Genomic DNA, 27289 nt, shown 5'->3' with positions numbered 1-27289 from the left:
CCCATGTTAGGGGCATAGATATTTACAATTGTTAGATCTTCTTATTGGATAGACCCTTTAAGTAGGATATAGTGTGCTTCCTCATCTCTTATTATAGTCTTTGGTTTATTTTATTTTATTTTTTATTTATATTTTTAAAATATTTTATTTATTTATTTGAGAGAGACAGAATGAGAGAGAGAGAGAGCATATGAGAGGAGGTAGGGTGAGAGGGAGAAGCAGGCTCCCCACTAAGCAGGGAGCCTGATGCGGAGCTCGATCCCAGGACCCTGGGATCATAACCTGAGCTGAAGGCAGACGACTAACCAACTGAGCCACTCAGTCGCCCTTATAGTCTTTGGTTTAAAATCTAATTTGTCTGATACAAGGATTGCCACCTCAGCTTTCCTTTGGTGTCCATTAGCATGGTAAATGGTTTTCTACACCCTCACTTTCAATCTGGGGGTGTCTTTGGGTCTAAAATGAGTCTCTTGCAGACAGCATATCAATGGGTCTTGTTTTTTTATCCAATCTGATAGCCTGTGTCTTTTGATTGGGGCATTGAGCCCATTTACATTCAGGGTAACTATTGAAAGATAGGAATTTAGTGCCATTGTATTGCTTGTAAGGTGCCTGTTACTGTATATTGTCTGTGTTCCTTTCTGGTCTATGTTGCTTTTAGGCTCTCTCTTTGCTTAGAGGACCCCTTTCAAGATTTCTTGTAGGGCTGGTTTCATGTTTGCAAATTCCTTTAGTTTTTGTTTGTCCTGGAAGCTTTTTATCTCTCCTTCTATTTTCAATGACAACCTAGCTAGATATAGTATTCTTGGCTGCATATTTTTTTCATTCAGTGTTCTGAATATATCATGCCTGTTCTTTCTGGCCTGCCAGGTCTCTGTGGGTAGGTCTGTTGCCAATCTAATGTTTCTACCATTGTAGGTTACATATCTCTTCTCCCGAGCTGCTTTCAGGATTTTCTCTTTGTCTCTGAGACTCGTAAGTTTTACTATTAGATGTCAGGGTGTTTACCTATTTTTTTGAAATTGAGAGGGGTTCTGTGTGCCTCCTAGATTTTGATGCCTGTTTCCTTCCCCAAATTAGGGAAGTTCTCTGCTATAATTTGCTCCAATATACCTTCTCCCCTCTCTCTCTTTCTTCTTCTTCTGGGATCCCAATTATTCTAATGTTGTTTCATCTTATGGTATCACTTATCTTACTCGAATTCTGCCCTCGTAATCCAGTAGTTTATCTTTCTTTTTCTCAGCTTCTTTATTCTCCATCATTTGGTCTTCTATATCACTGATTCCCTCTTCTGCCTCATTTATCCTAGCAATTAGAGCCTCCATTTTTTAATTGCACCTCATTAATAGCCTTTTTGATTTCGACTTGGTTAGATTTTTGTTCTTTTATTTCTCCAGAAAGGGTTTCTCTAATAACTTCCATGCTTTTTTCAAGCCCAGCTAGTATCTTTAAAGTGATGATTCTGAACTCTAGATCCAACATCGTACTAATGTCCGTATTCATTAGGTCCCTGACAGTCGGTACTGCCTCTTGTTCTTTTTGTTGAGGTGATTTTTTCTGTCTTGTCATTTTGTCTTCCAGAAAGTGTTCGCTTTACTGTTCAGAGAGTTGTTATTCTTTTCTTCGATCTCCTGTTGAGTTCATAAGTGTTCAGAATGGTTTGATCCCTATCCAGCTGAATTCCTGGGACCAGGTGAAATCCAGGTCTCCTACTCCTCCGCCATCTTGCTCCTCCCCCCATTGTTTTGTTTCTTAAATTCCACGTATGTTTGAAATCATATGGTATTTGTCTTTCTCTGCCTGATTTATTTTGTTTAGCATTGTACTCTCTAGATTCATCCATGTTGTTGCAAATGGCAAGATTTCATTTCTTTTTGATGGTTGAGCAATATTCTATTGTGTGCATATATATATATATATATATATAAGTTCTTTATATATTTTGTACATTAACTCTTTCTCAGATATGTCATTCACAAATATCTTCTCCCATTCAGTAGGTTATTTTTTAGGTTTGTTGATTGTTTCTTTCACTGTACAGAAGCTTTTTATTTTGATGTAGTCCAGTAGTTTATTTTTGCTTTTGTTTTCCTTGCCTTGGGAGACATATCTAAAAAAGTGTTGCTTGGGCCCATGTCAGAGACATTACTGCCTGTGCTCTCTTCTAGGATTTTATGGTTTCAGGTCTCACCTTTAAGTCTTTAATGCATTTTGAGTTTATTTTTGCATATAGTTAAGAAAGTAATCTAGTTTCATTCTTTTGCATGTAGTTAACCAGTTTTCCAAACACTGTTTGTTGAAGAGATTGTCTTTTTCCCATTGCATATTCTTTCCTGCTTTGTTGAAGATTAACTGACCATATAGTTGTGAGTTTATTTCTGGGTTTTCTATTCTGTTCCGTTGATCTATGTGTCTATTTTTGTGCCAGTACCACACTGTTTTGATTACAGCTTTGTAGTATAACTTGAAATCTGGAATTCTGTTATCTCCAGTTTTGTTTCAAGATTGGTTTGGCTATTTTTTTTTTTTTTTTTGGTGGTTCCATACAAATTTTAGGATTGTTTCACAAAAATTTTGTGAAAAATGCTGTTGGTATTTTGATAGGGATTGCACTAAATGTGTAGATTGCTTTTGGTAGTATTTTAACACTATTTGTTCTCCCAATCCATGAGCATGGAATGTTTCCATTTCTTTGTGTCATCTTCAGTTTTTTAGTTTATAGTTTATTTTATAGTTTATAGTTTTCAGAATACAGGTCTTTCACCTCCTTGGTTAGGTTTATTCCTAGGTATCTTATTGTTTTTGGTGTAATTATGAATGTGATTAATTCTTTAATTTCTTTTTCTGCTGCTTCATTATTTGTGTATAGATATGCAATAGATTTCTGTACATTGATTTTTGTATCTTGTGACTTTACTGAAATCGTGTATCAGTTCTAGCTATTTTTTGTTGGAGTCTTTTGGGTTTTCTATATATAGTATCATGTCATCTATAACTAGTGTAAATCTTATTTCTTTCTTACTGATTTGGATGCCTTTCATTTCTTTTTGTTGTTTGACTGTTGTGGCTAGGATTTCTAGTACTATGTTGAATAAAAGTGAAAGTGGACATCCTTGTCTTGTTCCTGACCTTAGGGGAAAAGCTCTCAGTCTTTCCCCACAAGGATGATGTTAGCTGTGTGCTTTTCATATATGGACTTTATTACATTGAGGTATGTTTCCTCTTAATCTACTTTTTTGAGGGCTTTTATCATGAATGGATGTGGCACTTGGTCAAATGCTTTTTCTGGGTCTATTGAAATGATCACATGGCTCTTATCCTTTCACTTATTCATGTGATGTATCACATTGATTGATTTCTGAAGATTGAAGGTATTTTTGGATTTGGTTTGCTAGTATTTTGATGAGGATTTTTGTATCTATTGGCCTGTAGTTCTGTTTTTGTTTTTGTTTGTTTGTTTTTGTCTTTTTTTGTGTGTGGTGTGTTTATCTGGTTTTGTATCAGTGTAATGCTGGCCTCATAGAATGAATTTGAAAGTTTTTCTTCCTCTCCTATTTTTTGGAATAGTTTGAGAAGAATAGGTATTAACTCTTCTCTAAATGTTTGGTAAAATTCCCCTGGGAAGCCATCTGGTCCTGAACTTTTGTTCGTTGGGAGTTTTTTGATTCCTGATTCAATTTCCTTGCTGCTTGTCAGTCTGTTCAAGTTTTCTATTTCTTCCTGTTTCAGGTTTGGTAGTTTATATATTTCTAGGAATTTATGCATTTCTTCTGGGTTGTCCAATTTTTTGGCATATAATTTTTCATAATATTCTCTTACAATTGTTTTTATTTTTGCAGCATTGGTTGTTATTTCTCCTCTTTCATTTGTAATTTTATTTGAGTCCTTTCTCTCTCTCTCTCTCTTTTTGATGAGTCTGGATAGAGGTTTATCAATTTTGTTGATTTTTCAAAGAACCAGCTCCTGATTTCATTGATCTGTTTTATTGTTTTTTTAGTTTCTATATCACTTATTTCTTCTCTAATCTTTACTATTTCATTCTTTCTGCTGGTTTTGGGTTTTTTTGTTCTTCTTTTTCTAGCTGTTTTAGGTGTAAGATTGGGTTGTTTATTTGAGATTTTTCTTGCATCTTGAAGTAGGCCTATATTCCTATAAAATTCCCTCTTAGGACAGACAGCCTTTGCTGCATCCCAGAGGTTTTTGGACTCTTGTGTGTTTATTTTTATTTGTTTCCATGTTCTTTTTTATTTCTTCTTTGGTTTCTTGGCTCACCCATTAGTTGTTTTGTAGCATGTTATTTCATATCCACATATTGGTGGTCATTCCAGATTTTTTTCTTGTGGTTGATTTCCAGTTTCATAGTGTTATGATCAGAAAAGATGCATGATCTGATTTCCAATCTTATTGAATTTGTTGAGAATTGTTTTATAGGTGAATATATGATCTATTCTGGAGGATATTCCATGTGCACTTGAAAAGAATCTGTATTCTGCTGTCTTAGGGTGGAATGTTCTGAATATATCAGTTAAATCCATCTGGTCCAGTATGTCATTCAAAGTCATTGTTTCCTTGTTGATTTTCTTTTTAATCTGTCCATTGATGTAAGTGGGGTGTTAAAGTCCCCTACTATTATTGTATTACTATAAATTAGTTTTCTTGTGTTTGTTATTAACTGTTTTACGTATTTGGATGCTCTTATGTTGGTGTATAAATATTTACAATTGTTACATCTTCTTGTTGGATTATCCCCTTTATTAATATATAGTATCCTTTGTCTCTTTTTACAGCCTTGTTTTAAAGTCTAGTTTGGCAGATGTAAGTATTGTTACTCTTTCTCTTGACATCCATTCATATGATAAATATTTCTCTGTCTCCTCACTTTCAATCTGCAGGTGTCTTTAGGTCCAAAATGAGTCTCTTGTAAGCAGCATATATCTAGTTATTTTTTTAGTCACTCTGCTACCCTTTTGATTAGAGCATTTAGTTCATTTACATTCAAAGTAATTATTGATAGATATGTATTTATTGCCATTTGTTACTTGTTTTGTGGTTGTTTTCTAGTTTTTCTCTGATCCTTTCTTTTCTTGCCTTCTTTCATCGTTTGCTGGTTTTCTTTAGCAATATACTTGAATTTCTTTATCTTTATTCTTTGCATTATCTATTAGTGGTTTTTGATTTGTCGTTACTATTAAGTTTGTATATGATATCTTCTGCAATAGCAGTCTATATTAAGTTGATGGTCGCTTAAGTTCAAACTCATTCTTTATTCCTCTTCCTCCCCATATTTTAGATGTATGGTGTCTTATATTACATCCTTTTATTTTGTGAATCTTTATACTGATTTTTTACAGAAATACTTATTTTTATTGCTTTGGCATTTCCTACTTTTTATACTCTCACTTATGGTCTTAACTTTCCACTCAAAAAGTCTCCTTTAATATTTCTTGTAGGGCTAGTTATTGGTCATGGACTCCTTTAGTTTTTGTTTGTCTGAGAAACTCTTTATCTCTCCTTCTATTCTGAATGACAGCCTTTATGGATGGAATATTCTTGTCTGCAGATTTTTCCTATTCAGCATGTTGAATATATCATGCCTCTCCCTTCTAGCCTGCAAAGATTTTGCTGAAAAATCTGCTTACAGCTTTATTGGGTTTCCCCTGTATGTAACTGTCTTCTTTTCTTTTGCTGCTTTTAAAATGATCTCTTTATCATTAATTTTTGTCATTTTGAATACTATCTGTCTTGGTGTGGACCTCCTTTAGTTGATTTTGTTGGGGAATTTCTGTGCTTCCTGGATCTGGATATCTGTTTCCTTCCCCAGATTAGGGAAGATTTCAGCTGTCATTTCTTCCGATAAATGTTCTGCCTACTTTTTCTCTCTTGTCTCCTTCTGGGACTCCTATAATGTGAATGCTATTACACTTGATGGAGTCACTGAGTTTCCTAAGTCTATTCTCACTTTGCATAATTCCTTTTTCTCTTATTTGTTCATCTTGATTACTTTACATCATTCTGTCTTCTAATTCATTAATTCATTTTTCTGTTTCTTCCAGCCTATTTATTCCATCAAATGTATTTTTAGTTTCATATATTATATTCTTCATTTCTTATGTTACTTATCTTTCTTAAGGGTCTCATTGATGTCCTCTGCTTTTTTCTCAAGTCCAGTGAATATTTTTTATGATCATTACTTTAAATTCTCCATCAGAGGTGTTACATATATCTTTTTCACTTATGTCTCTTGCTATGGTTTTGCCATGTTTTTTCATTTGTGATGCATTTGTCTGTCTCCTCATTTTAACTATCTGTCTGTTTCTGTGTGTTAGGAAAGTCAGCTATGTCTCTTGCTGTTGGAAGTAGTAGGCAGGATGTACACTTTTAATGATGTGGCACTGGTCCTCCTCCCCCTGGGTCGCCACTGAAGATAGTGGGGTCTGCTGGGGAGCTCTGTAAAGCTTCAGTGGGAGGGGTGTGCAGTTTTAACAAAGGGCACATGTCCTCTGTGGGGGGTCAGAGCTGCAGTGTTGGCAAGGTTTGTGTGGGTCTTCTAGGACAGGGGATCCATAGCACTGGGACTGAGGCAGGTCTGTGTGGAGGGGGTGGGGCATGGTATAAACAAATTAGATAGTGAGTTCCAGTGCCATGTTAGTTCCCACAGGTGGCTGCATGTTTATGATGAGGGGTAGGGAAGGGAAATGGCACCTGCCAGCTCCTTTGTTCTTGGAGTAGTCCCTTAGCAAACCCTGAGAATAATAATTAACACTCCTTCCTATAAGCCCCAGGTACCTTTCAAACTGCTGCTTCTAAGCTGTATCTCCAGGGGCTATTTGCTGTGCTATCTCTTCTAAAGGCAAGGGCTCATCTTCTTATTGTCATTTGGGCTCTCTCAGAATTGAGCCCACTGATTTTTAAAATTCCAGGCTTTCAGTCTTGGTGGTTATAAGCAATCACAAAATTCAGCCCTTCTGATTTTCAAAGCCAAATGCTATGGGGATTTCTCTTCTCCTTGTAGGCTCCTCAGTGTGCTAGTCCATTTCTTGCCCCTCTCCATACCTGTGTCTCCCTCTCTCTGGTGGTCAGACCTGCGGGATTTAAACTCCCACTGAGCCCTCACCCTTCCTACCCTTGTTGGTATGGCTTCTTCTCTATATTTAGTTGTGGAGTTCGTTAGGCCAGCCTTTGGGTCCTCTTCTGGGTGATTGGCTCTGATGGGAGTGTTATCTAGTTCTATCTGTGGGACAAGGCGAATTTAGGGTCCTTCCATTCCACCATCTTCCCTCGAAGTCGTCTGTGAATATTTATGAGTAAAAATAAACCTGCATTTCACAATTAAAATTTCTACATTATTCAGTGAGCATCTATTAGATACCCACTGCATTACTTAGTTTGGCCTATGCCACATATAAATAAATCCCAATGTTTCTGCAGCTGCTGGTACTATTGGTGGGGGAGGGGAAGATGTCACTTCCTCATTTGGCCCCACCATCATCACCCGTGAATGGAGAAGGGGATTGCACATGGGAGATTTTATGACCAAGTCCAGAAATGATGTACATCATATCCTTCTATACATGCTCTGGTTTCATGTCACATAGCCCCAAACAAAGTACAGAAGTCTGGGCAGAAGAGCTTAGCTGTGAACCCACAACAAGAGGGGAAAGCTGGGCAGGATCTGCCATACCTGTTATGTGTCCAATTGATACCAGATGTTGACGGGTTTATAGACATGAACCAGATGGGATTCTTATGAAGATTCATTTAGAATCAGGAGCCTGCAGCTGAATACAGGAGTTAGGTTCTGTCTCTTGCCATAATTTGTTTCTGAGTCTGAAGCAAATTTTCTGTAAATAATTTTGAAGTTCATTGTTGGGAGGGTTGCAACCCATGTTGCAATGAATCGGTAATGATTCTCTTATTTCTCTGCAAATCTTAATTGGTATTTCATCTTAAGCCATTGTGCCCCTTACTAAGCTCATGTCTTTCAACCTCAAATCTACTTTTCTTCCTTGCTCTGTTAGTACTAGGGCTGGTACTACATTTCACATTTGCCTTGTGGCTCCTTGTTAGGTCCTAACAACAAGGGGTGCTTAAAAGAAATTGCAACTAGAGGAGGCCAATGGGACTTTTTCTTTTCTGTGGTTAATTGTTTTTTTTCTTACCACCCCCACCAGCGGTGGCCAGTTGCATCCTTTGACTTTCTGTTGCATTACCAGAACAGCTTCACAGTGTCTCTCAGATGTACCCAGCTCCATCCAGGCAGTATTCTCTCTTTGGTCTGAGTCCCAACTCAGCAGGGCTCCTTCCTTTCAGCCTGTGAAGTATTGAGAACTCCAACCTCTTTTCTCTGTGTCCACAGACCAGGCTGCTCCCTGCAGTTACTACTTCTGAGTTACAAAAGTGCTCCATTTTTGCCTCTTAAGTCCCAATACCTATGGAACAAAGTTCCTGTATTAAATTCCCTCTGTCAAATTCACTAGTGTGATTTCAATTTTTCTGACTGGACCCTGACTAATACAACCATATTACAACTAATATATATTAAATGGTGACTCCTGCATTTTATTAACTTTTTCAAGACCATTTGAGTAACCCAGGTTGGTATTCATCCTGCAAAGTGCTGATCAGTTCTGAAAACTGTTTCTAAGCAAATGCATTTTCCCTTATTTTAGCACATGAAATTGATTTATTAGAATAAGAAAATCAGAACTGATTAAGAAGAATTCATTGAAATACATATACTCATAAACTTAGGTTAGCTACTTATTGCAGAAAATATTTTCTGCATAGTTTAGAAATATCAAATATAAATTTGATATATAAATAAATGTTTATATATTTATATAAATATTTTTAAATATTTCAAATATAAATATAAATTTGTCTATTCCTTCTCCCCTTTTTTGGTTTGAAAGCTAAAATCAGATTCAGTGCAAGTAATCTTATATTAATGGCTTTTATAAACTAATGAGATATTAACATAAACACAGAAGCTTTATTCTTAAATTTAAACAGATCATAATTAATGTATTTTGCATGTTAATTTTTTTTATTTTGCAGATAGTGTCAACATTTGATGTGGAAAAACCTCCCCTCCCCTATCTATTTGTATATATGTAGTTTGTCCCACTTGCTCCCTTTCCCTCAGTTCCTATTGGCAGCTACTGTACCTTTTGTCTGCCTATCCCCCTCTCCTCTTCCTGGGCAAAGTGCCCCTCTTCTTGCCATGAGTATGCCACCCACACACCTGTTAGGATCCTTACCAGGCTGCACTGGGATAATCTCTTAAGGAATGTCTATCTTAATAGAACTTCTTTGGGCCTGGATTGGCTTCAATAATCTTTGTATATTGTAGCATGTTGTCTGCCCCTCAGATGCTCAGTGAAGGTTTGTTGAGTGAAGCACTGCAGGGTCTTTAGCCAGGTTCTTCACTTACATGAGAAGAGTAAGGCCTCTAGCTTAGTGCTCACAAGCCAAGTGATGGCATATGAACATCCCACAATAGAGATCTGAGGTTCTAAGTCACCATCACCTTCCATGCCCTGAATCTCCTGTGCCACAGTACCCAGGCAGGAGGCAGAGGATGAGATAAAAGCATTGCAGCACCTAGTGTGTGAACACAAACACACTGGGGTCTTTCTGTGCCCTTGTGCTGGGATTTGAACGTGGGTGAATGCCAATGGGTGGTGTTTGTACAGCCAGAATGTGTTGGATAAGCCCTCTTTTTTTTTTTTAATCAAACTGAGAAGATCCAGAGGGCTGCTTTATCTGCCTCCACCAATTTTAGGACTCCCCTATCTGTAGGTCCCTGGGAGCCCACCAGGAGTCTGTGAGATAGACAGAAACTGGGGAAAAGGATGGTTTTCTCTTTCTTTCCAAGTAAATGACCTGTGATGGAAAGTCCAGTCCTGCCCCGTCTCTGTTTTTGAGCCTAAGACATTTGCCCTTTCTCTGAGTCCCTCAAACAACTCCTTTTATTGCCTGAAGTTTCATTAGTAATAGAAACTGTTTTTGCAGATAGCTGCTTTGAGGGTTACACATACTGTTTTAAGGTTGCTTGAGATTTAGACTGGCATGACTGATATTTTTACTAATGTTGGAATTTAATTGAAATACTTAGTTTATTGGCACTAGTTAATCCAAGTTATTTTTTCCTAGTTAAGGAACATGCCAAAAGCTGTAATTTGATCATTTTTATATGAACTAAAATAGATTTTGGCTTCAGGATGGGAGCAGGGACAAAGATTTTATTCCCTTTCAAAATTGGCCTGACAGTTTAACTAGCAACGTTAACAGAAATGAGAAGAAAGAAATTTCACAGGAAAAAAAAAGCTATGAAAATCCTGAGATGTTTTCATAGAAACCTGCCTGGGGAAGCAGTTTGAAGCAATCTGCAGCTCCCTGCATGGGATGCTCTCAAGCATGTCTCTCCATGATGGCACAACTGCCCAGTCCTTGAGTTGGGTCACAGCAGAGGTGGGAAAGCCCAGTGGTAACTGAGCCAACCTAAAGAGGCAGTGGCAGAGTCCCTTCTTTTTGTGTCCTACAGGGAGTGTACCAAGGCTTTGCTCCCAGCATGTTCCAAATGGGGCAAGTGTTCTATGCCAGGGCTACCAGCTTACTAGCCCAGCACTGCCTCCTCCCGTATCCCCCCCGGGAACTGCAGCCAGAATCTGTTCTCAGTCACAGGAGTGGAATGTGCTCCTCTAACCAACAGGCTTCCATTCAGCCTGTATTTAGTGATCACATGCAAGGCCAGTTACCGACTAGGGGCAGGAAACTGTTAATGGTGAAAAAAAAAAATAGACTCAATCCCTGTCCTCAAAATATTTACTGCTTAGTTGGACATATAATACATGTACCCATTAAAATTTAGGTTATGATAGAAGTTAAATAGCAATCCAAGACTTCCAGACAAAAGATATCACTAGGAGATAGCTGATTAGCTGCCAGATAAATGTCATAGATACACATATGACTTTTAAGGAGGGAAAGACAAGGGACTGCCAGGGCAACTACAAGGATCCATCATCTATCAATCGCTTCTTTATACAATTCTCTCAAGTCCTGGAAGTCAATGAAAGTGCCTCAATACCAAACAGTTCTGCAGTGCTAACTTGAGATTGTTTCAGGGCTAGGTGACATCAGCCCATCACCATCAGCATCTTCACCCTGAATATAATCATTGTCACCACCATCACCTCCTCTATTAATCAACATTTATACTTGGTGCCCCTCTGCCAGCCTGTGCAAGGTGTGAGCAGATTCCTTTGATGCTGAAGGCATCTAACAAGCCCAGGGGTCCCCAGCTTTCTGCTCTTGCTTTCACATGCTGGCATAAGTTTTGCTGACATTGTTTTAAGAAAAGACTTGAACATATGAAGCATTGCTGCCTGGGTTCAAATCCTGACTCATTCTCCAATTCATCACATGTGGTTCTTGCACTTTAGCAGTGACAAAAATATTTTCTCCTTCCCTACTTACAGGGATATGGCAGATATTAATTATTAATAAAACAAAGTTTGTGAAGGGCTTGGAAAGCACTTTTTAAACACAAAGCATCATTATCCTTGTGGATCCTGGGACTTTATAATTTTTTACATAAGATTCAACAAATGCTTTAAACAAAATGTCTTCTTCCTCTAATGAAAACCACTCAAAAGTATTCAGTTTACCCAACCAAAAAAGTGCTATACTTTCCAATGAACATGCCTTCATGAGTGACAGGGGGTAAGGCAGTTCTGAGCAGGTGGTCTACATAGCTGGTCAAGGGACTGGAGTCAGCTCTGGCTCTCTGACTAGTTTTAGGTGGGAAGTTTGGAGGATACAGATAAACTGCTATGTGAGAGCCAGGACGGTCTTCCACTTTATGAATAGTCTGTGAAGCATCAGCTTCCTGCTTGGTGTTTAGGTACTTGGCAGGTAGCTCTGTGCTCATAGGTCTGGGGCCAATGGTAGCCTCTGGAGGGCCATGAGAATCTTGATTGTTCTCATTTTACTCTTCATATAGTTGCTTGATGGGTAAGAAGTCTAGCAGCAAGTGTTTCTTGAAGGCCAGATTTTAAAATTTTCTGCAAAAATATTTAGAGGTGTTTATACTGAATTGTCTGAAGGAAGTATTGGAAACTTGGCACTGCTTAAGTCTGGTATTGTTTTGTTCTAATGTAGGTTCTGGCAAAGAACATGCTGATGTGATCTGGCCTCAGTCTACCTTATTTTGTCTTTAAACCAGTGATCTTTTTCTTTCAACTTTCTTTTTTTTTTTATTTGAATATAGCTAACACACAATGTTACATTAGTTTCAGGTGTACATCTTCATGATTTGACCAGTTTATACATTATGCTATGTTCACCACAAGTGTAGCTACCATCTGTCCCTATTAAATCGCTGCCACAGTATCATTAGCTGTATTCCTTATGCTGTGCCTTTTATTCCCGTGACTTATTCATTCCATAACCGGTGATTTTTAGCTTTCCCCTCATCCCCCTTCCTATACATCCTGAGTTCCAATTGTTCTAGGGGACTTATGTCTCAGGAATGGATGCTACTTTTCCTGCCTCTAGGTTTTCTCCAGATTCTTCCCCCATTCCTTCCCCCCTTCACTGTGTGCAGGGAAATGCCTGTCTTGTCCTCTGGCTTCTAGGTGGGAAGGCACTGACTGGAGACTAGTGGGTCTCCCATTCACTGCATAGGCGAGAAGCCAGCGGGTTTTCCTCCCCCACCCCCTACCTGGGGTATCTTTAACTGTGTCTTTTTCAAGGCTCCAGCTCTTCTCCTGCCTTGGAAAGTCTTACTCTGGCTGTAGTTTTGGTTGATAGCCATTTCTGGTTTCTGGAAATGTCACCTCCTGCTGCCTCCTCCAGTTGTTCCTCTAGCCCTACAGCTGTTAGCAACTTCCTGTTTTTGCTAATTTTTTGATTGTTCTACCCTCTCCAGTGTGGCTTCCCAGCATTTTCATTACTCCTGTAACCAATTTCCTACTCTACTGTAATGTAAGGTTCAGGTAGGCCAGGGTTTGTATCTGTTTTCTTTGATGCAGTATCTCCTGTATTTAGCATTTCACTACATGGGAGAGCTGTAAAGTCTTCCTCCTGCTTGGTGTTTAGCGAAACATACCTAGGCTGTTAGGGAGCTCCATGCCCCCATGTCTGAGGCCAGTTGCCATGTCTTGTAGGTCATGAAGAATATTGATGTGTACACTCAGTAAGTATCTAAATGTTGCAGGCATTTGTAAGTAAGTGGAGGCTGAAAACACCTGTGATTGCATCTGTGCCCCAATTCTTGGACCTTCTCCCCCACCATCCGCCAAGCACTGGATAGATGTTAAGCCCTAGAGGGAGAAAAATACAGAGAGGAAAATATGGCACATTAGGCCAATCAAAATATACAGGTGTGAGACTTTCATATTTCCTTTATCCACTTTGAGCTGCACAAGGCAGGGCTCTGTCCATTAGCTGCTGTTCAGAGCTGGGCATGGGGCTAGTGGGCACAAGGTGGCTAGTGGGCATCTGGATAATGAGGAGACCCCAAAGAGAACTCTTCTTTACTGAAGAGACAGTTTCTCCTCTCTCTCTCTCCTTCTCTATTTTAATCTCTCTGTAATTGAACTCATTCTTTAATTAATGTATAGAATGTAGGAATATTTTATTTCTAAAAAGCTATCATTAGGTCAATGATGCATTTTACACTTGATGTTATTTAGAATCAAGGAAATCTTTTCTCCTGTCATCTTTAAAGCAGATAGCCAATGCCTTGGGAAGATAGCAGTAGTCTTACCTAGGCTTCCTCTGATGTTATCCTCTCCCATGAAGATGAATGCTGAGCAGCTGCCGAGTCAACACATCTTATTGTGTTAGGCTATGGAACATCTGGAAAAATAGTCATGCAGTGTTCACAGGAAGCAAAGTCACATACCTCTAGAAGGTGCCATAGAGTCCCTAGGGCAGGATCCTTTAGGTCTGCTGCAGGACGAGGTGTATTAGGGGTCATTCTAACTGGGGTTTGTATGTTTGGATCTTGAGAATCTGATCACAGCTACGCATGTAAGCAAATACACAGGACCTGTGTGAGTGTGACTTCATGGATGTCACCAACATTAACCTTTCTTTTTTTCCGCTGGGGATTCTGGAAAGACAGTGTTACTCACTTTAAAGATACTAGACTACAGCTAGAGAAATGGAGGAATGACTTCAAACAATGACAGATCATTGAAACTCCTTTGTATGATGCAGGAAGCCAGCTGGATGAATTGACTCAATATTAGCGTGGAATGGAAAGTAGAGAGTGGATCTGTACAGGTATTTACAAAGCAGGGATATTAGTCCTTTCCAGGCTCTGTCATTATATGTCATCAGCTTAGTTCAACATATCCGAAATTTCAGTGTCATTAATGATCCTCAAGGTCCTTTTGGTAACTGGAATCCAGAAAGTATTTACGGTGTAACTTCTATCACCAGGCACTCTCCCAGGTGCTGGGGTACATCTGGAAAAAAAGATGAGACCTTTATGGGTTTACCTTTTAGGATTGGGGGAGTGGGTAGCGAGAGAGAGAATAAACTATATCTGTAAAAAATCAAGGATCTAATATTATCTAAACTCTTCCTATAAAAGGCCAACTGGTAAATATTTTAGAATTTATGGGCTGTGCAGTCTGTACAACTCTGCCTTGTGGCAAAAGCAGCTATAGATAGCACATAAACAAATGGGATGACTGTGTTGACCCCTGGCTTTAGCTCACCAACCTCCACCTTGGAAGAAGGAAGTGTGGTTAGAGCTCTACCTGTGGGGACAGACTTATATATCTTTTTTCCTCCTCAAATCTTTGCCGACCAATAATTTTGTAAAATACAATGAAGTGAGTTACAATAAGATGAAAGGAAGACATACAAAATACAAGCCCACTGTTTTATCATTGCTTTCAACAGACAGGAACTGCTCTGTCAAATTACTACACCAAAGCAGGTCCTCGCTCCCTCCTCCTGACTCTTTGTGTTCTCTCCCACCTTTGTCTTTTCTTTCTTCTTCACTCTTCCCTTTGTTCTTCCCCTTCCTTTCTCTTAACCTTAAATATATAGATATATATTTAATGTATGTTATAGTTAGTATGTGTATGAATGCTAACATGGATATATGTAGATTTAAAACATATGTATATATGAATACCTATATTTCCTAACTCTGTCTATGCTGGAAGGGCCTGGAAACAATAGTACTTTGGAAACAATAAGAGCATCTAGTGTCCAGAACTTGAATTCTAAATGCTACACTCTACATTTAGGAGAAATGTCTGCCTCGGGGTTTGGGTAGAGAAAATACAAGATAAGCCTGGAACATTTATTTTGTGTCACAAAGTAGAGAAGTGATAAACAAATGATGTGGACGTGTGGAGCCAACATAGGAACCAGTTCAAAGGCACTCCCACTGGCCAAATGGAACATTTAAGCATCAAAATAACTGATAGTTTGTAACCCTTTGGGCAAAGTAAGAATTCATGAATTTATAGTGATATAAATACATGGGAGAGAAAGGAAAGGTCTAACCTTCTAGAAATCTTAAACTTTCTCCCCACAGAATACTCATTAATTACTTATAAATTAATGAGTGTAAGAAACTGATTAACTAACTTTACAGTGGAGAAATCTGCCAGATATGGTCCTAACTAGTGATAAGATTAACATCACTAGTAATAGGACAAACCAAGGTTGGGTGCCCCTAGATATCATACACAGAGAAGAACACAGCACCACTTCCATGGGATCTTATCCCAAATTCACAGAAACAAGGAAACATCAGACAAACCCAAATCAAGGAACATTTTACCAAGATCTGTACTTTTCAAAAAAGTCAAGATCATAAAAGACAACAAAAGGCTGAGGAACCATTTCTTACCGGACAGGCCTAGAAATGGGAAACTATGTGTAGGGAATGTTCTGGATTGGGTCCGAGTCCTGTAAAGGACATTGTTGGTGCAATCAGGAAATTTCAAAGGGGTTGGGGACTTGATGGTACTGTTAGATCAGTGTGAATTTCTTGATGGTTGGACTGTGGTTTTATAGAAAAATGTCATTGTGGGAAATACTCGATGAAGTAATAAGTAATGGAGTCTCTTGTCTGAGACTCATATCAGGTGATTCAGGAACACACACATACACATTGAATGTTAAGGCAATGTGATAAAATGTGACAATTGGGAAGTCTGGGTGAATGGTATATGGAAGCTCTTTGTACTCTTTTTTGCAGCTTTTCTGTAAATTTGCAACTATTTCAAAATAAAAGTTAAAAATTGCCTAGAAAAATTTCTAAATATTTGCTCTGAGTTTCTGTTCTGGTTTTACTAGGGTGGGCAGCTTATGGTTTGTGAAGAGGAATTTTGAACAACACTGATCCAGCAACACAATTGATGAATCTGTTTCTAACACACTGGCTCATATCTAGCAAGGAGTATGATGTGCTAGGGCAACGTATGCTTAATGTATCAATGCTTGGTACTTAAGTGAAAGTAAGAACAGCCGTTTTCTATAATTTAAATGCTGTAGCTGGAGAAATTCCCATTAAATATTTTTATCAAGACAAATGGCATTGAAGTCATCTCCACATGAGGAGTTGCTTTATCTAGCTCTTAACTAATTCTGTATCACCCCTAAACACCAACTGGAGATGTTTTCTGCAGGGAGGACAAGCCAGGCCTCAGGTACTCCTGGTGTAAAAATCTTTTGGCAAAGAAGTAACGTATTGTTTGAGTTGCCTCCTTCTCCTTTTGTTTCATTACCTGAAATCAAATTAAAATATTTTATGGTGGTAAATGCGTGATCCTTATTACATTCTTTAGAAGGCAGCTTTGCTTTATGCAGGGACACCTGTCTATATGAAAGTACGTAAATGCTTTTTAACAGGTCTTCAAGCAACTCTGGGCACACAGCTGGCCAAAGAGCCCCCGGTGGAAAGGGACAGCTGTTTGGCTGACAGAATTGGAACCAGTGCAGGACATGTGCAGAGACTGTAAACAGGAATGAATTTTCCTTAACCTTTATGAGTCAAATATTTATTTTTGGAATATTAACAAAATCACAAGAATTACGGTGTTCTTTTAATTTTAAGTCAAACACATTGATGTGCAGCTTTTAAGAAATTTTATTTAATGGATAATCTTAAGTTGAAGCAGAAACAAATTCAGAATTACTGGAATTTCTTGCCCAGTATATACAGTAACATTTAAAAAAAATCTTTAATGCTCTATAAAAGAGGTAACAAAATCCCTCTTTCCATAAACTGTCCATCAGATATTGAGGATCACATTAAAAACTCCTAAGCATGCTGTGGCTAGAAAACTCTTGGTGTGTGGCATGTTTGGGTGTGTGTGTGCGTGCATGTGGCGCTGTGTGTAAGCTCCCTAGCTCACCTGTCCTCCCCTCTCCTCTTTCCCTCTCATAAGCACATGCACTTGGGTAGGAGGGTAGGAGGATGTAGGGGTTGCTGTTCTAAAGTAGCTAGGAGCAGACACATGGGAAAGGAACCCTTTTCTGGGATGGAGATGAGGTGAAATGCAAAAAGTCCTTTCCCAAACTGCAAAAAATATTTCTCCATGTGGATTGCAATTAAAGAAAGAGTGGGGGAAGAAAGAAGAACAGACATATTGCTCACATTGTCTTAGAAACTATTTACCACTATCTTTCAGTTTTGTTGCCGTTTGGTATTGTGGAGAATTTTGTAGCTGAATTCACACACAAAATGCCCAGAACCAGCTACATAATTTGCAGGCCCAGAGCAAAATGAAAATTCAGGGTCCTTGTTCAAAAGGATTAAAAATTTCAGATAGGGATATCACCATTAACACAAGCCTGGGGCACCTGCTGCTGCCCAGGTCTCACACCCATGAAGCTGTACTCTGAACACCTGATTATTCTAACTGTAAGCCTCAAACTCAGAGAGTAAGTTAAAAGGCTGAATGTTTCCAGAGTAAATAATAGTCAACGACCGAGTCACCGCTGAGTACAAATTTTAATTTCAGCCTGTAGCTAAGTTCAAGTAAAAGTTAATATTATTTTTAAACCAGTAGTTGGAAGTAAGACTTCACAGTTTGAATCAAAGGATTATGTGGTAAGAAGTTTTCAGAATCTTAATAAGTTTCACAGCTTGTCAAATATAAATCTCTCTCCTCCTTTATAAAGTAGAACTATGGTCTTTCAAAATTTCAGAGCTGGTAGGGTCCTTAGAAACCATCTAAGGTCTGACATCCTATTGTGCAGGTTAAGATAATCAGACCCATGAAAATAAAGTGACCAGGAATTTGAATCTGCCACTTGTGATCACTTGTGTCACTTGGCTTTTTTTACTGTATTAAATTTGTATCCATATTTTTCTGTGATGAGACAGGTACAAACTTCATAGGAAAAAATAAATCTGTTGAACAGTTGACAAATTAGGTTGACAGGTGGCCTGACTGGGTGTATAAATCAAATTAGTCTGGAAGCATTATGAGGTTGAATCCCTAGCTTTTCCAGGCTGTATTTCCCTGTGGTAGGTTGTACATGGCAAAGGGAACTAAGTACTGGTGAGCATGTGCAACAACAAAAAGTCTTATACATTGCTGGTGGGAAGCATAAATAATTTACCAGAGATTAGTTACAATTTGGCAATTTAGCAATTCCATTTGTAAATATTTACCCCAATAAAATTGTGTATATCCACTCCAGGAGACATTTTTAAAATGGTCATAGTAATAATCTTTGTAAAAATCCCAAACTGGAAATAACAGTGCAAATATGTATAGAGAATGGATAAATGTATTTGGTATGTTCACACCCTTGAATGCCACACAGCAGTGAAAAAGAATGAATTATCACTATATACATTGATGTGGATGAGTTTCAGGAACATGTTGGGTAAAAAAGAAGTTACAAAAAAATGCAAACAACATGATATCATCTGTATAAAATATTTGCAAAACTAAACAATATTGCTATGGATATGTATGTATAAAGAATATCATGGAAATGAGAAACATAAAATCCATGATAGTGGTTATTTGAGGAAGAGACAGAGTACGAGAAGTGGTAAGAGGGACACTTAAGAACATCTAGGGGAGGGCGCCTGGGTGGCTCAGATGGTTAAGCGTCTGCCTTCGGCTCAGGTCATGATCCCAGGGTCCTGGGATCGAGTCCCGCATAGGGCCCCCTGCTCCTTGGGAACCTGCTTCTCCCTCTGCTTCTCTCTCTCTCTGTCTCTCATGAATAAATAAATAAAGTCTTAAAAAAAAAAAAAGAACATCTAGGGGAGTGGTAAGGTTCTTTGTCTTAAGATTCTGGATGTACTATATGTTGGCTAATTGAATTTAAAAAAATAAAAAATAAAGTTGCATTCTAATAAATAGATTTTGGTACTATATGGATTCATTATTAAGCCACTGGTTGGATTATTCTTCATGCTTTATGATTTATCTATCATATTGTTTTTATCTATCTATTTATCTATCCATCCATCCATCCATCCATCATCTATCTATTTAATCATATATTTTTTCTCAGTGATACACATTTCATGAAAAGTGTAAAAAAAGTAAATATGAAGGACATTGGCTCAAGATGGCATCTACAATTTTATTTTGAGCTACCTCTCCCAACAGTTTATATATGTGCTTTTTAAGATATATTTAATAATCATGAATAAGAAATGTACCATAAGAACAAAATGTTAATATTCTTATCATCTTGGTAGTTTATTCCTTATCTTACATAACTGTATTCTTAGAAATTTTGTTTGACTGTATTTAACTGAAAATTCTACAAGTGGTTTATACAAGGTAGATGTTTATCTTTATCTCATCTAACAAGAAGGTAGCAATTGATTACACTGGGGACTCAAGCTCATTCTAAATGTCCATTCTGCCACCCACAGGATGTGAGATTTTCTGTCATGCTCACAAGATGGTTGCTGCCACTCAAGCCATCACATCCATGTTCCTGGCTCAAAGAGCAACAGAGACAAGCTAGGCAAATCTGTTCACTTTTAAAGTGCTTTCCCGGAAGTTTCACACAGGGACTTTTGCTTACACTTCATTGGCCAGAACTATGCTTGTGGCCACTATGAGCTGCAAAGGAGCCTGGGAAATGAGGCTGAGTAGACAGTTGCCTACTTACTAACAAGATCTCAGTTAGTAAGAAAAAGAACAATGGATAATGGGTAGGCAATTAGTGGTCTCTGCCAGGCTAATTTCTTGTTTCTGAATAAGAAAGCTGAAATACAGTTACAATTCTAAAATTGTAAAATATTATTTAGGTTCTTATTGATAAATACAGGTTCATTATGGTGGTAGTCTTTGATTCTGCTCAACAAATATGGTGAAAAAATAATTCTTTTTGCTTTAAGCCTCTGAGATTTGTTTTTATTTTAATTTCTCTGTTATCAGAGCATTAACTTGACTACATTTAATTTGATTTATTTTGGATATATTTAAATATATTTGAGTTACATTAATTTGATTGTATTTGTTGACTTACATATTACTGATACATTAAATTCCTATTTATGCAGAATCAAAAGGATCAGAAAGGTCAAACGCTCATTCAAGATATATGATATTGTTATCATTTCTCATTTTCCACTTGGTATGTATATTTTGCTGCACTCTATTTTTAAAATCTTGTTAACTTATATATAGTTAATGCATAGTTTTAGTAAACAGAATAATTCTTCAACTAGAATAAATTATAGCATCATTTTAGCACTGTCCTAATCTTTTATGTAATATTTTTGATATGAGAAATATCATTTATTTCTTTCAATTGCTGAAGCCACTAAAGCTCTCCCTCTTTCAGATATATTTGAAAATATCAAAATATTCAGGAAGCAAATTATTTTTCTCTTCTGTGAATAAAAACCTGACTTTTTTGTATCAGGAAGAAAAAAAAGAAATTTCTTTAATCCTCTGGATTATTTTACAAAATTTGTTGATGTAAAGTTCTATGAACATGGCTGAGAATTCAACTGCAAGATAAACAAAGATCTAACACATACCCCCCACTGCTGAAAATGAATTCCTTCAGACAGGAGTAGACCAATGCCCGTCACAATGACATCAGCTTATTGTAACCTCTCCACAGTGTAGACAAAATAACTGATCGGTCTCTCAGATCTGCCCAAGCCAAAGCCATGAGTCACCCCTCCCTGTGCCCCCATGACTTCCTTTGAGACACCACACAAGGGGACCGCCTTTGAATAGCATCTTTCAAACAGATTGCCATCCCCCCCCAAATGCAGGTTAGTAGTGGATGCTAGCCCTGATATGCAATAAGCAGGTGGATACAAAAACACCTGCAGAGAGATCCCCATCATGTCCATGCCAGGCACCTCATCCTGCTTCATGACACTACCCTGACACCGGCCTGAGGGAGGATGCAAGGGCCCAAGGCATCACACAGGGCTCCCCAGCAGCCCACATCAATGGTGACAGTAACTGTGACCATGACCATGTTTATGGCATCCTCATCTTGTTAGATCCGTTTATTCATTTCTTCAGGTTTGCTATTCATTATATACTTTCAAAGAATTCTGAAAATTGAGGATCAAGTTATATTTTCCTTACATCTTAAATATCTTTTAAAGAAGCCAGAAACAAATTTAAAAAACGCAAAATAAATACCTCCCCCCTCTCCAACATACACACATATATTGGTGTTTGGGGCAGCCAAAGATGTTTCCCTGAGTTAACCAATTTATTTAAAATACTTAATTAACAATAAGATCCTTACTATTTACATAATGCTGCATAATATCTGCCCTACTTCTTTACTTTACCATGTTGCGTGGATCAATATTGAAATAAGAAAAAAGAAAAGTCTCTAATAAATTTTTATATTAGCACAATAGGTAATACCAGCACTCACAGCATATAAGCTTTCTCCCTTTAGTGGATGATTGTGTGGGGCAGATTTGGAGATGATGTGACATCCACATCATCATTTAGATAGTGCTGGAGCCCAGACATTCATGCAAGTGATCTGACCTCTAGTCCCCGCAGTGGCCAATAAAAGCAGCATCCTTGGTTACCTCTACTCAAGATCCTGGTGTTGCAGCTTTATGAGCGCCTCTGCTAAGTTAAGCACAAGTTAAATCAGGGTGTGACTCCACAAGCCCAGATCCTGGGAGTGTGCTGTATCTTCCCAAGAGACAGAATCCACTTTGGATCAGGGAGTGGCAAGTTGTAAGGTAGGGCCTCCCTTTGGCTATTCATTCATAGTCTTTTTAATAAAACTCAGATAATCTTCAAGAATAGGGCAACCTAAGTCAAGGATGATTGAAGCCACTTTTGTCTAACCACAAATAGCTCCTGGGAGTTAACTGAGCTGACACAGTAGTTGTCTGCGGGTCTGTTTTCCATCTCTGGGTCAATGATATCACAGGGGTCAAGAGATCAGTGAAATTGAAGGAAGATGAATATTCTTGTACCTTGAGAAAGTCTTTGGTGGGGATACAACCACGAATACCTCTCCTGCAAACAATCTGCATTTTAGCAGTAAATTATAAAGAGAAAGGATAAAAGTGGGCATTTTCCCGATGACTTTTTGTAAATTGGACTGTTGTGATAGCTAAGTGATAGTTGGTACAAACACCTTGCATGTACAGATGCTTCTCCCAGGCTGAATTCAACATGTCACCATGATGTAGTCCGCCTCTGCACAAAGCCTCAGTATATGCCTACACAGGTAGTGGATCACTTGCTCCATCATGCCACAAGAAAAGATTAGGTTATGTGAATTTTTTTTATTTTTATTTTTTTTAGATTTTATTTATTTATTTGTTTGACAGAGAGAGACACAGTGAGAGAGGAAACACAAGCAGGGGGAGTGGGAGAGGGAGAAGCAGGCCTCCTGCTGAGCAGGGAGCCCGATGCGGGGCTCGATCCCAGGACCCTGAGATCATGACCTGAGCTGAAGGCAGACACTTAACAACTGAGCCATTCAGGCGCCCAGGTTATGTGAATTATTTTTCTTCCCTCTTGCAAAGACAATTTTAAAGATTTTTTTTTTTTATTTATTTGAGAGAGAGAATGAGAGAGAGAGAGCATGAGAGGGGGGAGGGTCAGAGGGAGAAGCAGACTCCCTGCCGAGCAGGGAGCCCAATGCGGGACTCGATCCCAGGACTCCAGGATCATGACCTGAGCCGAAGGCAGTCGCTTAACCAACTGAGCCACCCAGGTGCCCGCATACACTTCTTTTCACTGGGACCCTGGTCAAACACTTCCCTGGATCATTGTCCTCTACATCGAAAGGTTATTAAATGAATGCCCAGAGTAGCCCTGAAGGAGAAAATAAGTAATCCTGGAAAAGCCACACACTCTTTGGTCCTTGCACGCTGAGCACTTCTATCGGTTTTGGCCTCATCGTGTTAGCAGCCCTCTGGGAAATGACCTTCCTCCTGGGTCTTAGGGTCACCTGTGCCGCAGCCACATGGTTCCAGTAGCGCTGCGATGGGCAAGCTTGGTGCTAGATGTTTTGGAAAACTCACAGCACATTCTAGGTGCTCTATATCTAGCACGCATTATTTTGCTAATCAGAAAATTAAAGCAAATTTTGAAAGAACAGAAGGTCCCAGAAGGGAGCTTCTCCTTCCTTCATCAGGGTTGAACCACATAACACAACCAGGAGAATAGATGACTGCCCACCTGCCAACCCCCCATCCCCCAGGAAGAGATGAGCTGGTGCTAATAGGGCCCTTCTGAGCTGCAACTGCTCTCCTTCACTTCCAGGGAAACTGAGGCTCCCACACAGTATCCAGAAGTGTCTGAGTGCTTCTTCCCTCTGGCTTAAGAGGACTTCTTCCCTCTTTTGCCCAAAGTGGAAAATCTTTGAGACTTACTTAAGAAGGCTTCCACATAAAAGTCATTTATCCCTGGTATGTGCTAGAATTTCAATCTGTCCCAGACAGAAATGAGCTCTTGGCATCTTTGTGGAGAACTTGCAGCAGTGGACTCAAGTAGTAGCTAAAAAGAATTACACTGTGATTCTTACACAGGAGCTCAGACAGGCAAGCCTTCACTGTGATGAGAAAGAGAGAGATCTGATATTTAAAATGTAAGCTTCAAAAGCATAGGGGTGTATCTGTCCAGCCCTTCAGCCACTTGGAAAGTGAGTGGCACATGGTAGGTGGTAGGTGCTCGAAACATATTTGTTAATTAAAGAATGAATGACAACAGTGTTTTGATGCACCCCAAAATAAGGGAGACTCAAGTAACAAAAATTGTGATTTCTGATGAAATAGCATAATATATTTACTGCTCTGAATTCTGGACTTTTAGAAGAAGGAGAAATAGGGATGTAGGATGCTCAGCTCCTTGCTCCTATCTAGTGGTGCTAGGGGACAAGACACACTGTGTCCCCACCAGACTGGGTGTTCACACATCCCACCAGTACTATTTACTCCAAGTGTCCACGTTTACCTGGTCTGGGTAAATTCTACTGCAAAATGCAGTTGTCTTACTTTATCCATACAGCTATTTTCTTTTCATAACCCAGTCTCAGTAACACTAAACCCTGGGCCATGCATTAAGCAAAGATTTCCTCCTAACCATCAGTTCCTTGGAAAAATAAGCTCAATTTCTGTTGTAGTTTTTCGAGAATTAGCAGGGTGGACCTGGAAGCTTTCGTCTCTGCCTAAGTTGATTTGAAAACCAAAAGCAGATCATCTGCCAGGCCACAAGAGGACAGCAGTGGTTTGAGATCCAGGTTGTTGCTACCTACTCTGGATCAGTATTAACTATGTTACCTGCATGATTTAAAGGCTGGTTTTGTCATTTTGTTCCAGGATTCTAATCTGAAGAGATGCTTATTTGTTAAAATTGGCAGCAAAAATCTCAGAATGATTTCAGTGTTGCCAAGCTAAAATTATGCTGTGTTTTCTGTTCTTCTAGAATATCTCTGTTAATCTCTGTTATCACAGAGTCTCACTGAGAAAATATGTGAAATGATGTACTTGAAAGGCAAAACAGAAGCCATTCCTATAAGTGTCTTCTGGTCTACATGATCTGAAGTGGGGTAATACCTTTAATAGAATATGCTCAATATCACAGACTTATTTCTATATCGAATATTACAATGTTTCATTTATGCAGTAATCCAACAAAACTTTATGAATCTTACAATTTTTTTTCACTAAATAAATATTTCACTCCAAGAGCATTTATTGAATACTTACTGTCCGCATATATATGTGCCAGGAATACAAACATGTACACGCCACAGTTCTGGGTTGGAGCTCTTCTTAGGGTGGTGCAGGCAAGAGACAGACATTTAAACTGAAATTAAAAGCGGACGTGAGGAGTGTTATGCAAAGGTCTGGGGTGGGAAAGAATTACTGCATATGAGGACAGGGATGGGGGCCCCAGTGCAGAAGACTCTGCAGCGACTAAGATGGTTAACAGAGGAATGGGTCCTTCGGGAAAAAGTATTTAATGCCTTGTCTTCACCCCAAAAACCTGCTCTCCATTAATAACAAGTAATACTTAGTGAAATTTTATCATGGGCCAGGTATTGTGCTAACTGCTCTCCATGGATGTTGTTTATTAACATTGTAAATTTGGGAGAGAGGAATTAGGACCATACTGTTTCTTAGCTGGAACAACAAAGGCTTGGAAAAGCAAATTAAACTGCCCAAAGTCTCACAACTAGTGAGTGGGTATGCTGAGGTCTTGAGAGTTGAGAGCCCGGAACTAGCCATTATTCTGTACCATCTTCCAGTTCTGCCTTCCGGGTTCCCTCTCTGGATTCCCTGCTCCCTATAATCACCTCTGGCCCTCTTCCAGGCCCAGGGGTCACTCCATATGGCCTTTTCCCAAGTCAAACAACAGGAGCTTCCTGCTGATTCACTGAGCTAAACAGTCCCTTCTGCAGCAATGAATGCTGGCACCCTGGTTTTGGGGGGCTTGAACTAGGTGCTCATTCCACTGGTTCATCCATGGCTGGTGACTCCTTTGGTCTTACCTGACACAACAGTTTTTGTCACAGTGATTCTAAGCTAAGGCAAAAGTGATGTGTCATCCATTGTAACATTTCTTGTACCAGGCACAGGGCCTGACATGTTCACTAATAATTCATCCATTCAAAACAAATGAGTGACTATAAAAACACAAATTCTGCTCATTTAAGAGCAAAAATTTCTGGTCCTACTTATAACCTCCTAAATATCTCTCTGTAGGTAACTCTTTGTAAATGAGCAATCTATAATCTCTCTTTTTTTAAAAAGATTTTATTTATTTATTTGAGACAGAGAGCATGAGAGGGAGGAGGGTCAGAGGGAGAAGCAGACTCCCTGCCGAGCAGGGAGCCCAATGCGGGACTCGATCCAGGGACTCCAGGATCATGACCTGAGCTGAAGGCAGTCACCTAACCAACTGAGCCACCCAGGCGCCCGCAATCTATAATCTCTTAATTGCCATTCCACCAGGTTGAACATTTTATGTTTGCATCATTTAAAGCTTCTTGGTTACCCATCTTTTATATATCCATAACAATGTTGCATATTTCTTGGGTAGCATTTGTTCTTTATTCTTTATGCTTTGTTATCTCCCTGAACAGGATTTTTATTAAATTCAACAAAACCAAATTTACAGGACATGGTAACTGCTTTATGGAAGGCTCTTTGAAACCATTCTTCTTCATGTTCACTCTTGAAAAGAACAGTTCTATGTTCAAATGTCCAGTGTTTTAAAATGTCCAGTGGTCTCTGAATACAAGTGAGTAGAAGGAGACCACGTCTGGACACTTCCGGGCCAGTGCCACCTCACATTCATGCAACAAACCTGAGATATCTGTGTATTTAATGCCTTTTTTAAAAATTTACTTTCTGTCCATGCAATACACTAAAGTGTACTGCAGTTATACACACGTCTCTGGTTCCAAGACATCTGGAAGAAGTTTTGATGATGCCAAAGCTCTTAATGTTAGATTATGTCAATTTACTTTGACAGAAAAGTAATTCTATTAAGCAAGAAAGTTGGGGAGTGGCTCAGATATTTTGGGCTCTAAGGTCCATGCAATGCTCTGGTACAACCAAATAACTTGACCTCATGGGAGTTTTCTCTGTGACCTCCCCCTCAAGGAGGAAACAACACAGCCAAGTGAATGAATGACAGTTAAGTTACAGGAAACCTCTGATTTAATGTAACTTGCGTTCCTCACTCTCTTACCCCTATCCCAGCCACATCCCCCCTGTGTCCTGCTATTTTACCACCTGAGTCCCCTGACTTTGATCAGGTTTGAGTCCCTCAGACCAAGCCACCACTCTTCCAGCCTAAGGTTG

The sequence above is a fragment of the Mirounga angustirostris genome, unplaced genomic scaffold (assembly GCF_029215605.1).
Source record: "Mirounga angustirostris isolate CCGP_5_RB_7025 unplaced genomic scaffold, mMirAng1.0.hap1 SCAF_8, whole genome shotgun sequence".
NCBI lineage: Eukaryota > Metazoa > Chordata > Mammalia > Carnivora > Phocidae > Mirounga > Mirounga angustirostris.
Note: the sequence above shows the minus strand (reverse complement) of the source record.